The sequence below is a fragment of the Podarcis gaigeae genome (assembly GCF_964106915.1).
Source record: "Podarcis gaigeae genome assembly, chromosome: 13".
Taxonomy (NCBI): domain Eukaryota; kingdom Metazoa; phylum Chordata; class Lepidosauria; order Squamata; family Lacertidae; genus Podarcis; species Podarcis gaigeae.
Window position 1 is genome coordinate 20,851,595 of NC_139689.1, and position 14,859 is coordinate 20,866,453.

The window sequence follows — 14,859 nt, forward strand, 5'->3', positions numbered from 1 at the left end:
AACAATGCTCAAGGCAGCTTACAATATGAAAAGATTTACCATATTTTTTGCTCTATAAGACTCACTTTTTCCCTCCTATAAAGTAAGGGGAAATGTGTGTGCGTCTTATGGAGTGAATGCAGGCTGCGCAGCTATCCCAGAAGCCAGAACAGCAAGAGGGATTGCTGCTTTCGCTGCGCAGCAATCCCTCTTGCTGTTCTGGCTTCTGAGATTCAGAATATTTTTTTTCTTGTTTTCCTCCTCCAAAAAACTAGGTGCGTCTTATGGTCTGGTGCGTCTTATAGAGCGAAAAATACGATACATAATTACAAACATAGCAAAATAGTCATAAAAATAAATAAAACAAATTAAAAACTACATAACCAAACTGAACAACTGCCACATAAAAATAAAGATACAAAAAGTTAATATCAGTAATATGAGTTAATATCAGTAACAGCAAAACCTCCCAACAAAACTTTTCCCCAAATACCCCAGTTCTTGCCAGTCAACAGCTGCAGCAGCAGTTCTTATGAAGCCTGTTGGGCCCTGGGCCAGGTGGAGAGAGGCAGGAAAGGGACCCTCAGGCTCTCAGCAGGGGAGTCCTCCTGTTTGATGCCCTGCTTCAGGGAGCACATTATTTGGGGAAGGCCCTGGGGACGCGCTCTCCGCCCTGCCCTCCAGAATGCGGGTTGAACTGGGACAATTTTCTAAACTAATTCTGAAGCTGGAAGATGCCCTCTTTGCCACAGTTCTCAGTTCCTCCATTTTCATTAATGTCTCCCCCTCTTCTCCTCCTCTCACTTCTCTGTTTACGAAGCACCTGAAGTATCACAGAGCGAGCCAGTCTGTAAATCACACTGGGCGATTATGCAGAATTGGACAGAATGACAGGAAGGATCCGGAATCGACGAGATCAAAGATTTACAGAAGATTGGGAAAAGTTTATCCGATATATGCAAAAACTGAGTGATAATAAAATTACGTTTGTAAGCTTTAAGGAAGCTCTGTGAGGGGAAAGGGTTAAAAGGGCAGAAATGTGTAAAAAGTAACAATAGGGAGGAATGGCAGACAAATTGAGGGAAGTCAAAAAAGAGAAGTAAGATGTAATTAAGATGTATGGAATGTATAAATTTGTTTTTGTATTTGAAAACTAATAAAAATATAATATATATATATATATATAAGTAAATCACACTGTGCAAAGTTGGAGTTTTTATTAGCGGAAACACAATCTCCACGGACTTGGCTGGGTGTCTGGCCTTATGAGCACCGCATCTCATTCTTGGTGGTTTTACTCCACGGAATCAGTTGCCAAGACTAAAGGTCCCCACCTCCTCACAGCCGTCTATGTCTCCTCCTCTCCAGGGCTTTCTCCAAGCAATCAGAGACTGCGCCTGCATGCAGCCAATCTCTGCTCTGCTCTTTTCATGTATCTCCTGGTTCTGGGAGACAGGGTGGAAGGAGCCAGACTCACCTCTGCCTCTTGGCCACCTTCCTCCCACTCACAAACTTTAGCTTCTGCCTCTGATTCTGGACTGCTTTCTGCCACTGCCTCTTCCTGCTCACTAAACCATGTTACCCCTTCAGTTTCGGACACCTCCTCCTCCCAGTCTTCTACCGCTGACCACCCATTGTTGTCCCACCACCACCACTCCCTGGGCTCTGAGCCTTCTTCCTTGGGGATTTCCCAGCTGGTTCCTCCCACCATCCCTCTGTGTCCAACCTGTCTATGACATAAAACGCTGCCAAAGAAAAGTGGGGGGAAGGGGAGGCAGAATCAATGTGATGGTGCTGCATCTGCGGTTGTGGCAAGATCTTTTTCGGGCAGCGCTTTGCATACATGCTCTAGAACATGGACAACACATCATGCATACCCTGGTCTGTGTTGACTGTTGACTGTTAACTTGGGGTTGGTGGATCTGACCATTTTGGTTTTTCTCAGTTTCCCATATTTCCATTCTTAAATCATTCATCCATCCATCCATTGCATTCATATCCCACCTTTTCCTCTAACAAACTCAAGGTGGTATACAGTGGTACCTTGGGTTACAGACGCTTCAGGTTACAGATGCTTCAGGTTACAGACTCCGCTAACCAGAAATAGTACCTCAGGTTAAGAACTTTACCTCAGGATGAGAACAGAAATTGCGTGGTGGCAGCAGCGGGAGGCCCCATTAGCTAAAGTGGTACCTCAGGTTAAGAACAGTTTCAGGTCAAGAACGGACATCTGGAATGAATTAAGTTCTTAACCCGAGGTAATAATAATAATAATAATAATAATAATAATAATAATAATAATATTTTATTTATACCCCGCCCTCCCCAGCCAAGGCCGGGCTCAGAGTGGCTTACAAGCAATAATAAAAACAAGATGAATGATTACAACTTAAAAACAAAAATAAAATACAACATTAAAATAATGGAACATTAAAATATTAAAATGTAGCCTCATCGCAGGAGGAGAAGGAAAAGAAAGAGAAGAAAAAAGAGAGAGAGAGAGAGAGAGAGAGAGAGAGAGAGAGGGAATCAAACTGGCTCCAAGCCAAAGGCCAGGCGGAACAACTCTGTCTTACAGGCCCTGCGGAAAGAAATCAGATCCTGCAGGGCCCTGGTCTCATGAGGCAGAGCGTTCCACCAGGCCGGAGCCAGAGTTGAAAAGGCCCTGGCTCTGGTTGAAGCCAATCTAACTTCTTTAGGGCCTGGGACCACTAGGGTGTTATTATTTATGGACCTTGAACCACTGTACATGGTTCTTCCCCCCTTCTCAATTAATTCACACAACAACCCTGTGAGGTAGGTGAGGCAGAGAAAGGAAGTGACTGACCCAAAGTCACCCAGTTAGCCTCATGGCCTACTAGGGATTTGAAACCTGGTCTGCCAGGTCCTAATCCAACACACTAAATACTACACCTTAGTGGTTCTCCAGTTCTTCACATTTCCACATCAGTTTTGTGATATACATTTTTTAAGTCCTTATGAAAATTCACCAGCATTTTAGTGTGAATGTCTCTTAAAGCACACATTTTAATGCAGCTTTGCCTCAAACGCACCCTGTTGCAAAGAGATTTCCCTTAAGATAATGCATTTTTGCACACTTTGATCACTATTTTTTTTTTACTTTTATGCACACATTTTACACATATGCATTTTTGCACACATTTGCTTGGCTGGAGTACTGCCTTGCAAAATTCAGAGAAGTGCAAATTTCACAGGACGATATTGTTCCATACTGTGTACAGTGGTACCTCAGGTTAAGTACTTAATTCGTTCTGGAGGTCTGTTCTTAACCTGAAACTGTTCTTAACCTGAAGCACCACTCTAGCTAATGGGGCCTCCCACTGCTGCGCACCACCGGAGCACGATTTCTGTTCTCATCCTGAAGCAAAGTTCTTAACCCAAGGTAATATTTCTGGGTTAGCGGAGTCTGTAACCTGAAGCGTATGTAACCCGAGGTACCACTGTATTGCTTCAGAAAGTGTGAGTGAGGAAGGTTCACCTTTAAATGTGATCTGAATCTGAATTCTCCCCCATCCTTCACGCTAACCAGTGGCGAAGCTGCATGCTCCGCTACCGGGGGCGGAGAGCAGGCGTGGCATGGCTGGCGCCACGGGGGTCGTGCCACACGTTCTGGGGTCGTGGCGCACCGCCTATGGGGGCTTGGTGCCTGGTGCGCGGGGTGTGTGTGCAGCGCATGTCCAGGGGGGCTGCTGCGATGGCACCCTACTGGAATAGTGGTTCTGGGGGCAGTCCACTCCCTCCACACTCCCGTTCCTCTGCCAGTGACACTAATATGCCTTCTGTGGGGCTGCCTCTGGAAATGAGCTTGGAAACTTCATTCGGTGGCCCCGCTGGCGTCCGGAGTCCACTCTTGCCAATCATACCTCACTCACTTTAGAGTTTCACAGAACTTTTCAATGTTCAGTGTTAAATGAAGAAAACTGGGTGGAGGAAGGGGGAAAGAGGGTGAGGAAGGCGTCCTGCCATGGGGAAAGGCCCATGGGCAATAGATTACAAGTTTTGAGATGGCGACTTAAGAAGTCTTGCAGACTAATGAGGTTAGTTTGGGTCCAGTGCAGAATCAGGCCCAGACAGAGGGGGGGGGGCATATGGGCCACTTGGCCCGGGCCTCCGATTCCAAAGGGGGCCTCTGTCAACATATTCACAATTGCAGGGGATGCGCTGGGGCGAAATATGCAGGTTCAGTTCAAGCCTTGAAATAAAATTATTTCTCAGCATAACTTTTGTGAATTTTATTTATATACTTACTTATTGTGAAAATTATTTATATACTTACTTATTTATAAGACTTCAGTTACCCCAAGGGTAAAAAAGGGGGGCACATTATTTATCTGGCCCGGGCCTCTGCCTGGCTCTGCAAGGTCCTGTGCAGAATCTGTGGGTTGACTTGCCTCAAAGCATGTAGTGATAAAGCAGTGTTGCCACTCCATTTTTAAAATACAAAAGCCAGCAGAAAAAGGCTCCTTACCCCCCCTTGTGAATTACACAAGTGGGGAATCTCAGATCTGGGGGAAAGCGTGGCCCTCCAAGCCCCTCTACGTGGCCCTCAGAAATCTCCCCAGACCACACCCTTCTCTGGCCTTCCTTCACTCCCACAAATGTTTCTGATTGGCTGGAAAGTGTCTCTGAGCTCTGATGGTGCCTCTGGCCTGCCCACATGGAGGATACGGATGTGTGAGCATGTGTACAAACTGGCCTCCTGGGCAAAGGTAAAATTCACATCCATGGCTCCACCCACATTTGCCTCTGGCCCCGCCCACCACAGACATGCGGTCCTCAGAAGGCTGCCCTGAAGGGAATGCAGTCCTCTGGCTGGTCCTCTGACCCCTGGCTTCTTGGAGCTCAACACGCCAAAGCTGTAAGGCAGAGAACAGAAAACGAAGAAAAGTGTGGCTGTCCTTATTCTAGGAAAGCAGGAGAACTGTTTTGGATGACAGGGAGCTGCATATGGACTTGACAGGAGCAGCAGAAATGGGATAGCTGTAGCATTAGCTAAGCCCACCATTGCATCCTTGTAAGGAGCTGTGTCAGGTGACTCTGCATAGATGCAGGCAGTCAGGCCAGACTGACCTGAGAGCAGAGAGGGTGGGCTCAGACGCGGGGAAGGTCCCTCCCTGCCAAAGATTTCAGAGGGGCTTGGAGCACCCCCAAATCCTCGTCCATCACCGCCCCCTTCCCGCTCTTACACACTGTCTCGTCAGCCTGGTGGGGAGGCGGTGGATGCCCACGCAGAAGCTGTTCCCATCAGAGCTGGTGCAGATGGGCTCTGAGCTCAATCTCGGCACTGGGCCCGAGAACAACTCCTTTCCCTTAGCAACGGAGGCGACAGAAAGGCCTTCTTTCTGAGCCCCTTCGTATCGTCCCTTCCCCTCAGTCTCTCGTTCCTTCCTGCCCTCTCCTGCACACGCAGCCTCCGCCAGGTCCGTAAGCCAACCAGTGTTAGTGAGTACAAATATGCACCTGACACTGCGCACCCATCCTGTACATTTAAAGCACATCCCGCCCGCCTCCGGATAGTCCTGGAAGACGTCGTTTGCCCCTCACAGAGCTACAATTCCCAGCAGCGCATTTAACAAAATACAGCTCCCAGCGTCCTTTGAGGCGGCAGTGGCGGAATGTGCTTTAAATGTATGGTGTACATGCAGAGTAATGTACATCTTAGCAAGGAGGGATTCTTAAAACAATTGGGTGACACTCTTCCCAAACGCCCTAGTTACAGGAGACTATGGATCATAATTTGGCTAAAACTGCAAATAGGTGGCATTGTGAGGTTGTGGCCCAGGGGTCCTGAGCTCCAGGTCCTTTGTGTCAGGCCCCAGATCTCTGGTTCGTCCCCCATCCAATTTTTATTTTTTATTTTTTAAACCCTCTGCTGGCATGCTACAAAGTGGCTGCGTACACACCTTACATCTGAAAGCACATGACTTCCCCTAAGGAATCCTGGGAGTTGTAGTTTGTTAAAGGGTGCTCAGAATTGTCGTTCTGTGAGCAGCAAACTACAGTTCCCAGGATTATTTGGCAGAAGCCAATTGCTTTAAATGTATGGTGTGCGCACAAGCCCTAGTTGAGCTAGTGTGACTCCAGGCACACACCATCTTAATTTGCCCCCAAATTTGTGTCATGGGCCTGTGTGCTAAATTCTTGAAGAGCCCAGAGTAGTGGCGGTGGTTAGAGGGAAGAGGGTTCTGGATTTCCTTAGAGCTTCCCCCCTACCTTTCTCCCCACATGACTGGAGCACTGAACACCCCACTTTTCCATGAAAACTTGTTTAAAACTGTTCAATCTAATCCAGCCAGAAACCACAAGTGACTGTCATTTGTCATGTAGCGGTGAGAGCATTTGAGCGAAAATCCTTGGCACAGAGCTTGCCGAGTGACCTTGGGCCAGACATTAAGCCTGGCCTCCCTCACCGGACTGTTCTGTTACAACTGAGCTCATTGGATGAAAAAATGATATAGAAATCTGATAGACTATGCCAGAGTTCTGACGCTGGTGGCAGCTGTTGCTAGGATAGGCTCGTTTCCTCTTAGCCCGCTCCCTAATATGATCCCACAAGCAAGACGACCACCTGGATTACACCTTTAACAGGATCTCCGCATACAGAAACTACTTGGCTAGTGACTAGTTTCCCACCAACTTGTCAGGAAAATCTTTGCCTGCTAGATTTCTACACATTGGAGCCCTTCCCAGGGGCAGCATTTCAGACTGCCTCCTTAGGGTCACTATTTTTAAAATACAAAAAGCCCTTTTCACTGTCTCTTTAACAGACAACTCATTCTGCCTCAGGGGGAAAAAAAATCTGAAAGACTGCCATTTCTTCAAATGGTGACTAAAGCACATCGTGCATCAACACCCAAAATGCTCAGGAAGATGTGCTATTATCACATACCAAAAAAGACTCCTGAAATCACATATGCGCACAAACACACAGCGCTGGAAACACCCCTAAGCATTTGGGTGCAATTCGTCTGACATTAAACCATATATATTGCTTGAATTACAACAGCAGTCCTCGTCGGTGAGGGGGATGGTGTTTAGGTGACAAGTTTTGGGCGGCGACATGCTGCTTTCAACCCTCTCTCTCTAAAAAAAGAGAATATTGTTTTCTTGTCAGCTGGCAATGCCATCCTTCCTTACGCTCTGAGAAATACTTTGGGGGACCCAGCACCCCTCCATCACACGCCTCTTGATCTGATTTTATAGGGCACTCCTGTGCTACATGATTTCATTTCAATAACTGCTGCTTATGTACATATATTAATTTAGCCTAGCCTTCCTGCCAACCTAGCAGTTCAAAAGCACGCAGTACAAGTAGATAAATAGGTACTGCTCCAGCAGGAAGGTAAACAGCATTTCCGTGCGCTGCTCTGGTTCGCCAGAAGCGGCTTAGTCATGCTGGCCACAAGACCTGGAAGCTGTACACCGGCTCCCTCAGCCAATAAAGTCTGTGACTGGACCTAATGGTCAGCGGTCCCTTTACTTTTACCTTTACCTCGCTGTTTCTGATATAAAAGGGGGGAGGGGAGAAAAGCATACCCAGCCCTGAGCTCCTGGGTTTGCCACACAGGAGCACATGAGACCAATTGGCTACCAATCAGTTTCCAGGCCCAAATCAAAGTGCTGATGTGGGCATTTTGGAGGGAGATTCTTTGCCTTTGTCCTCTTGCTGCTGCCTGGGGAGGTAATGCGACTATAGCATGGAAGGGGAGAAGGAGTTGTGGATCCAGGTTGCTCCAAGGGTTGGTTGTTGTTGTTTGTTGTTGTTGTTGACACCTTTGTTTTTTAAAAAAGCACACGCACGAAAAAATGGCTTCCTTGCTTTACTGGAATTGTACTCCAGTCTTCCCCTCCTCAAAGGAGTTGCTCAAAGCAGCTCTCAGCTATCAAAGCACACATAAATGCAAGGATGATACAGCCATTACGACAAAAAGAAATTAGCAAAATATAAAAGCAGCAGCAACAACAAAAAGAAAAATAAATGAAAACGCAGCAAAGCCACCTCCAGACTGCCAGGGGAAGATTCGAGGGCATGCTGGAAATTTAGCTTTTGCACGACTGAAGCGGATGAAAGCACCACAACGCACAAGATCCTTCTGGTTAGGAAGCTGATGGGGAAATGCACTGAAAAGTGTAGGATGAACAAATCATTAGCAAGCAGACTTTATCAGCACAGTGCCAGCAAATCACTGCTGTATAATGTTCACTGCTGTATAACCTCCCTGGGAACTAGGCAGAAGGCATTCTCAGTAAAGACCAGACATAGACAACCCCTCTACGTATGCTTTGTGCAAGCAAATCAGGCTCAATAAACAGGCCTTATCGAAGAACTCCAAGAGCAACACCAACAATAAGTATTTTCTTCCTTTCTTTTGAAAGAGTTGAATTGGTCACACCCAACCAAATAGCTTCCTTGCTTGAAAAATGGAAGAAGATACACCCAAGTCCTTCCAAAGAGGAAGAGCGCCCTCTACTGGTTGGGCTACACACCCTTCTCTCTGTAATACAGCAACACACACACACACACAAAAGTCCTGCGCTGGATCTTGCCCGACTTTGGATATGATCCTTTTCACTGACGTCAGCTCAAGACGGCCGTGTTGGCAGCTTAGGAGACGAGGTTTTAAATATCCCTGGCTAAGCTGCCCACCGCCAGCAGGTTTGCAGTGACCTTGGGTGGTGCCATAAGCTTATCAGCCTCCAATTTCTTTCCTGGCTTCACGTTCACACCACCAGATCCCATCAACCCATTGAAAGTGCAAAGAGAGCCCCAAAGACATGAGTGTTATAATGATCATGCGCAATGGTGACCCAAAACCAGGCATGAACTGCTGAATCCTGGGCTTGCTTGATCCCAGAGAACCTGACCTTACTCTCAGTTGTGCTCTTCGAATTTCACCCAAAAAACTTTATCCTGTGCAAAATAAGGGACCCCTATGCCTATTATAAATAATGGGCTTATGCACACCTAGCATTGCATATGATTGGACTGCAAGTGACCTAACCTTTCTGTCATGTGTCCACCTGACGGATCGTTGCATGTGCCAATCATACGGACAGATTTCCCCCAGCTAACCAAAGACACCATTGTTGTTTTTTTACCCACCCACAAAATCTGGGCCTGTCCCTCACGTTGGACAGGTTGGACATTTATCCTGGATACTGGCTTGGAAGGCAGTGTTCCTAGACTGTGTGATACTGAATACTTCCCAAAAGCATCAATTTACCTAGTAAGCAGGTCTAGATTTAGAGGCAGGCATCTGCCTTAGGAACTGGGCATGGGGGAGGGGCAATGGGCTTTGGGGAGGGGCACCTGTCACAGGCATTCAGCTCAAATGTCTGCCCGATAGCTGAAACAAACAGTTCACTTGTAAGGCTGACAAGTGTTGCATTAATGGACCAATAAAATGTTTGTTTTTGTGCATTTTGAATCATATAACTTTAACTTATATTAACCTATCGTCTGTGTGTGTGGTTTGGGAGCTGCACGGTCAGGGAAAAAACAATGCTGTCCAAGGTTGCAAAGACTGCGGAGAGAATAATTGGGTGCACTCTTCCACCTTGGATCAAATCTATGCTTCCAGGTGCCATAAGAAAGCTGCAGAGATAGTGCAGGATAGTGCGCACCCCGGAAATGATCTCTTTCAGCTTCTGCCTTCCAGAAGAAGGTACAGGGTTATAAAGACTAGGACTAGCCACCTGAGAAACAGTTTCTATCCAAATGCGATTTTGGTTTTAAATGCAGTGTAAGGTAGACTTTATGTGAGTATATTGTATTCAATTATGGGGTATCAGAGTTTTTAGGGGCTAACCAGGCTGGGATAGCAGGCTTGTGGATTTTTGAATGTCTGATGTAAATTTTTTCAATTTCATTGTTATGTATGGGACAATGACAATAAAGATTATTGTATCATATAATTTGTAGAGTTGGAAGAAGCCCTGAGGAACACCCAGTCCTGCAATGCAGGAATATTCAGCTGTCCCATGCGGGGACTGAACCTGCAGCCTTGGTGCTATCAGCATCATGCTCTAACCAACTAAGCTATCTCCTGCCTGCCTACCCACCCTTATTATTGGGGTCTTCCCTCCTCTGGTTTCCCAAAGGGCAGTTTAACATGCATTCCCCTTCCCCCTTTATTCATGGGGAAACTGATATCCCCAGTGCTCATTCAACAGTATCTATGTAAAACCAAAACAAAAAAAATTCCTTCCAGTAGCACCTTAAAGACCAACTAAGTTAGTTCTTGGTATGAGCTTTCGTGTGCATGCACACTTCTTCAGATACACAGTCTGAAGAATACATGCACACTTCTTCAGATACACAGTCTGAAGATGTGTATCTGAAGAAGTGTGCATGCACACGAAAGCTCATACCAAGAACTAACTTAGTTGGTCTTTAAGGTGCTACTGGAAGGAATTTTTTTTGTTTTGACTATGGCAGACCAACACGGCTACCTATCTGTATGTAAAACCATTGTGAGCAACTGTGTAAATCTATCATTTTTATATAACAAGGATAAATCATGCATCCAAGCTGGGAAACAGAATACAAATGCAATTCAAAAACCTAAAGGCTTTCAAAAATCAAAGCAAATTGAGGGGATGCTAAAGATGCTCCTTGTCTGGGGTGCTGTTTGGCCTTTTTGAACACCTTTGGTTATACACTATGGCTTCTGATTTGTCCTACAGCTTCTGGTTCCTGACTCCCCTCAAGGTGCTACCCATAGCCCAGCCTGCCTGCAACAATGAAGAAATGCAGCAATGCAACCTATTCTTGAAGGAGGCTGCCTACTGCATCTCTGCATGAGTCTGTACTCTGGGAGTGCCTCTCTCCCCTTACAAATAAAGTGAATTCAGTGTCTGGAAAGATGCAAACAGATTAAAGTGGCAGCAGAGTTAGTCTAAGAAAAGGTCAAAACTATGGGGTTTCTTTGGAGTAAGAAACACACACACCCCGAAACCTGGTGGGAGAATAGAATCTGTTGGAGCAGGTTTAAGCTGCGAAACCTTCACCTAAGCTCAACCTGTATATTTGCAATTAAACACATATGCCGAATTTTTCCGTCTATAAGGCGCCCCCATGTATAAGACTATTTTGGGGGACTCAGATTTAAGAAAATGGGGGGAAATCTATCCGTGTATATGATGTCCCCTAATTTTTGACATTATTTTTAAGGGGGGAAATTATATACGGAAAAATACGGTAGTTACAAAACACTCTTATTCAAAGGAAACCAACCTAAAAGTACTCACTGGATCCCCTGAAACCACACCATTAGAGTGTGCATAACAATTCTGTTGTATTACATTTTAACACCATCGTTCAACCCAATGGTTCCCAGGGCAGTATACAAACATATTCCAATAAAGTATAACATTATCCATGTAGATTTTCTTAAAAAATCATCATAACACCAATAAGCATCAATAAGCAATTTGCGGCAAAACATACATTCCTGCAGCAGACAGACCAGCTCTTTAATCCATCTATTGCCAAAAGCCTAAAGGAAAAAGCTTCACTTGCTGTTGGAACTGTCAACATGGAGGAGACTCCACAACAGAGGCGACATGACGGAAAACCAGAGAAGGCCCTGCATCCCATTGCCACACAATGAGCCACCTATAAACACACATGGTGTATGTGTGTGCATAATTATATATTACACCTGCCAACTGATCTATATCTGATCAGGTTGACTTTGGCCCTTGGTCCAATAAACCTGTTTTAAGGGTGTCATAAGCCTCTTTGTGGGTTCCTTAGGAAATTGCAGGACAGAAATTGCAGGAATTAGAATTAGGAATCTCCTGATCTGTATGCTGCTGCCCTGGGCAATGAGCCACCAGGTCCATTGGGAGGAGTTACTAGTTTCTAGGGTGCATCTGATGCCTGAGGTGGCTGTCTCACCATGACTGATGCCTGGAGAGAACTCGCCCACCCAGGCTGGCCATTGGGTCCTTCAGAGCTGGAAGGACCATAAAAGGTTTCCAGTTCTGGCAAAGGCTTTAGCTGTGTGTGAATTGGAAGCTGTCAAAGAAAGACCAGCACGGAGAGCCTGGCAGGCGGCTCAGCCTGGAAGGGGCTCCCTGATAGTTGAAAGCAGCGCTAAGCCTGGAAATCTCAAGGTGCTTCCTGGTTGTGGCTCTTTTGGGGTAACATCCAATCACATACCGGCATAATTCAAGATTTGAGGGCCCAAACCTGAGATCTACAGGTGGGCCCTGGGCATGTCACAGAGTGGGCCTCCTCCTTTAAAGCAGTCCTCAAAACGTATTATTTCAATGAATGCTGCCCCCGCCATCCTTACTTCACCATTTTTTATCCCGCTTTTTTGCAACAAGGCAGCTCAGGGGATAAGACTAAGAGCAGTCAAAACAAAAGGAGATAAAGCTGTGAAACAGAGAACAACAACAACAGATACCAACAGTTAAAAACATTCCTGAGGTAAAAAAGAAGTTAGTCAAAAATGTGCTGGAATGGAGCTGTGTTTAAATTTTTAGTGCGGATGGGGCATTGTGGGTGGGTGGGTGGGTGGGTGGGTGGGTGGGTGCAAAGTGGTGGCCAGTCTGGGCATAAGGAGAGGCCTACTAAAGTCCCATCACAGTCCAGCATTCTGTTCTCACAGGGGTGAACCAGATGCCTATAGGAAACCCTAAAGCAGGCCCTGAGCACAACAGGAATTCTCCCCACCTGTGATCCCAGGCAGTTGGTATTCAGCTTGGGGTGGTGTGTGATATAAATACTTCCAAAATTCTGATATGCTTTTTCCCTACAAAAGGTGGCAATCACATACCATCAGCACTTGAAGTGTCTAAAGCTAAACCCCTAGCACAGTTATTATATGGGGCTCAGATTTGGACAGGCACTCACCTTGGAGGTACAAAACATTAAATTATTGGCTTCGGCTAAATTTAAACCCCACTGGTCTAACTACCCTTGGTACCACAAGATTGTCATGAGAGCGCTTGGACTAAAATTGTCCACCAAAAGCTTTACTTTTCTGGTTTATCACCACAACAGTTATTAACACTGGGCTTCAGTAAAGCCAATAATTTAACTAGACAGCGCCTATATGATATCGAGCGACAGAATAATTTGGCCACGATAAGGAAATTTTGTCCATGGTATGATTATTTTCCACCTAGTCATTTTGACACGTTGGCACCCTACTTGCAAAAGTTAACAAAATACAGACGCACTTTCACTTACACAAGAATGAATATACTGCCTTTGGCTGTACTTGAGGGTCAGTTTTGAAAAATTCCGCTGGAAAAATGGTTTTGTCCATGTGGAGATGGCAGTATTGAGTCAGTGGCTCATGTGCTTCTGGCTTGCACTCTTTATAAAGATTTGAGGAGTGAGGTTATTACCCCTCGACTATTCTCCATGCCAGATGCCAGGTCGCTCAACCATTGCTACTGTGTCCTTTCTTATAGCAGATCAAGATAATCCGGTGACAGCAAAAACTGCAACATTTTTAGCAGGGGCAATTGGAATAAGATTGATTGTTTGGTTATTGATGTAAACCTCCAAAATGTATTTTGCATAGTTAAGTTCTATCTTCAGTACATTTTATTTTATTTTATTGCTATGGCTAGTGGCTGATGCAAATAAAGATTCTTCTGATCTGATCTGTGTAAGTGCTTATAAACTGATAGGCACTTGCCCACCTGAGTTTGCTATTGTTTAGTTACAAATGCACAAGCTGAATAGTGCAAAGCAAGCTGGCTCCCAGAGTGCCCACGGCTCCTGCTAGCCAACCACCTGCGACAAACCAAACTTCTTTCTCTAACTGTTTTCAAAACTGTTTTCTTTAATTTTGCTATCCAGGCGGAAGGGATGTACAGTGGTACCTCGGCTTAAGAACTTACCGTATTTTTCCTTCTATAACACGCAGATTTTTTCTTCTAAAAAGGAAGGGGAAATGTCTGTGCGTGTTATAGAGCGAATGTGTGGTCCCTGGAGCCGAAAAATCATGCAAAAATCAAATCGCGGCACTGCACGCTGCACGGAGAAGCGAAACCTGAAAAGAGGAAGCGGCTGCTTTCCTGCATTCTGCCTCAGGGTCTTACTGCCCACCCTACTCTGTTTCGTTGCTGTGTTTGCTGAAACGGAACAAAGAGCAGGGAAAGCCCCTCCCCTCCAGGCAAGCTCCGGTGCTGCTGCGGGAGAGGGAGAGAGAGGGGGGAAGGGAGAGAGAGAGGGGGGAGGGGGAGGGAGAGAGAGAGCGGGGAGGGAGAGAGAGAGGGGGAGGGAGGGAGGGAGAGAGGGAGAGAGAGAGAGAGAGAGAGAGAGAGAGAGAGAGAGAGAGAGATGGCTGGCTTGGGTGGGGGGAAACTTTTGCCTTTCTTTCCTCCCTCCCGTTAAATCCCTCTCCTGCATTCTTAGCCAGCTGCTTCTCTGCACACCCTTCTAATGCCCCTTCTTTGTTTTTCCTTCGCTCCCCACTTAAAATGTGGTTACAAAGCATGGATCCTCAGGATCTTTGCATTGGGTCACCCCAAATTCACCATCAGATCACATAGCATGTCCATGGCCACAGCCTGCACCAAAAAAATCACGCACCCACTGTTGCCTGGGGCTGCAATGGTGCAAAAATGTGGTTAAAAAGCATGGATCCACAGGGATTCTCAGGATCCTTGCATTGGGTCACCCCAAATTCACCATCAGATCACATAGCATGTCCATGGCTACAGCCTGCCCCCCCAAAATCACGCACCCACTGTTGCCTGGGGTTGCAATGGTGCAAAAATGTGGTTAAAAAGCATGGATCCACAGGAATTCTCAGGATTTTGGCATTGGGTCACCCCAAATTCACCATCAGATCACATAGCATGTCCATGGCTACAGCCTGCCCCCCCCAA

General features: G+C 46.1%; 1 protein-coding gene across 1 annotated transcript in view; it reads right to left on the reverse strand.

Annotated features, from left to right (window-relative positions):
* SLC17A7 (solute carrier family 17 member 7) overlaps positions 1 to 14,859 on the reverse strand; it is a 58,264-nt gene that overhangs the window by 19,811 nt on the left and 23,594 nt on the right. The window lies entirely within an intron of this gene.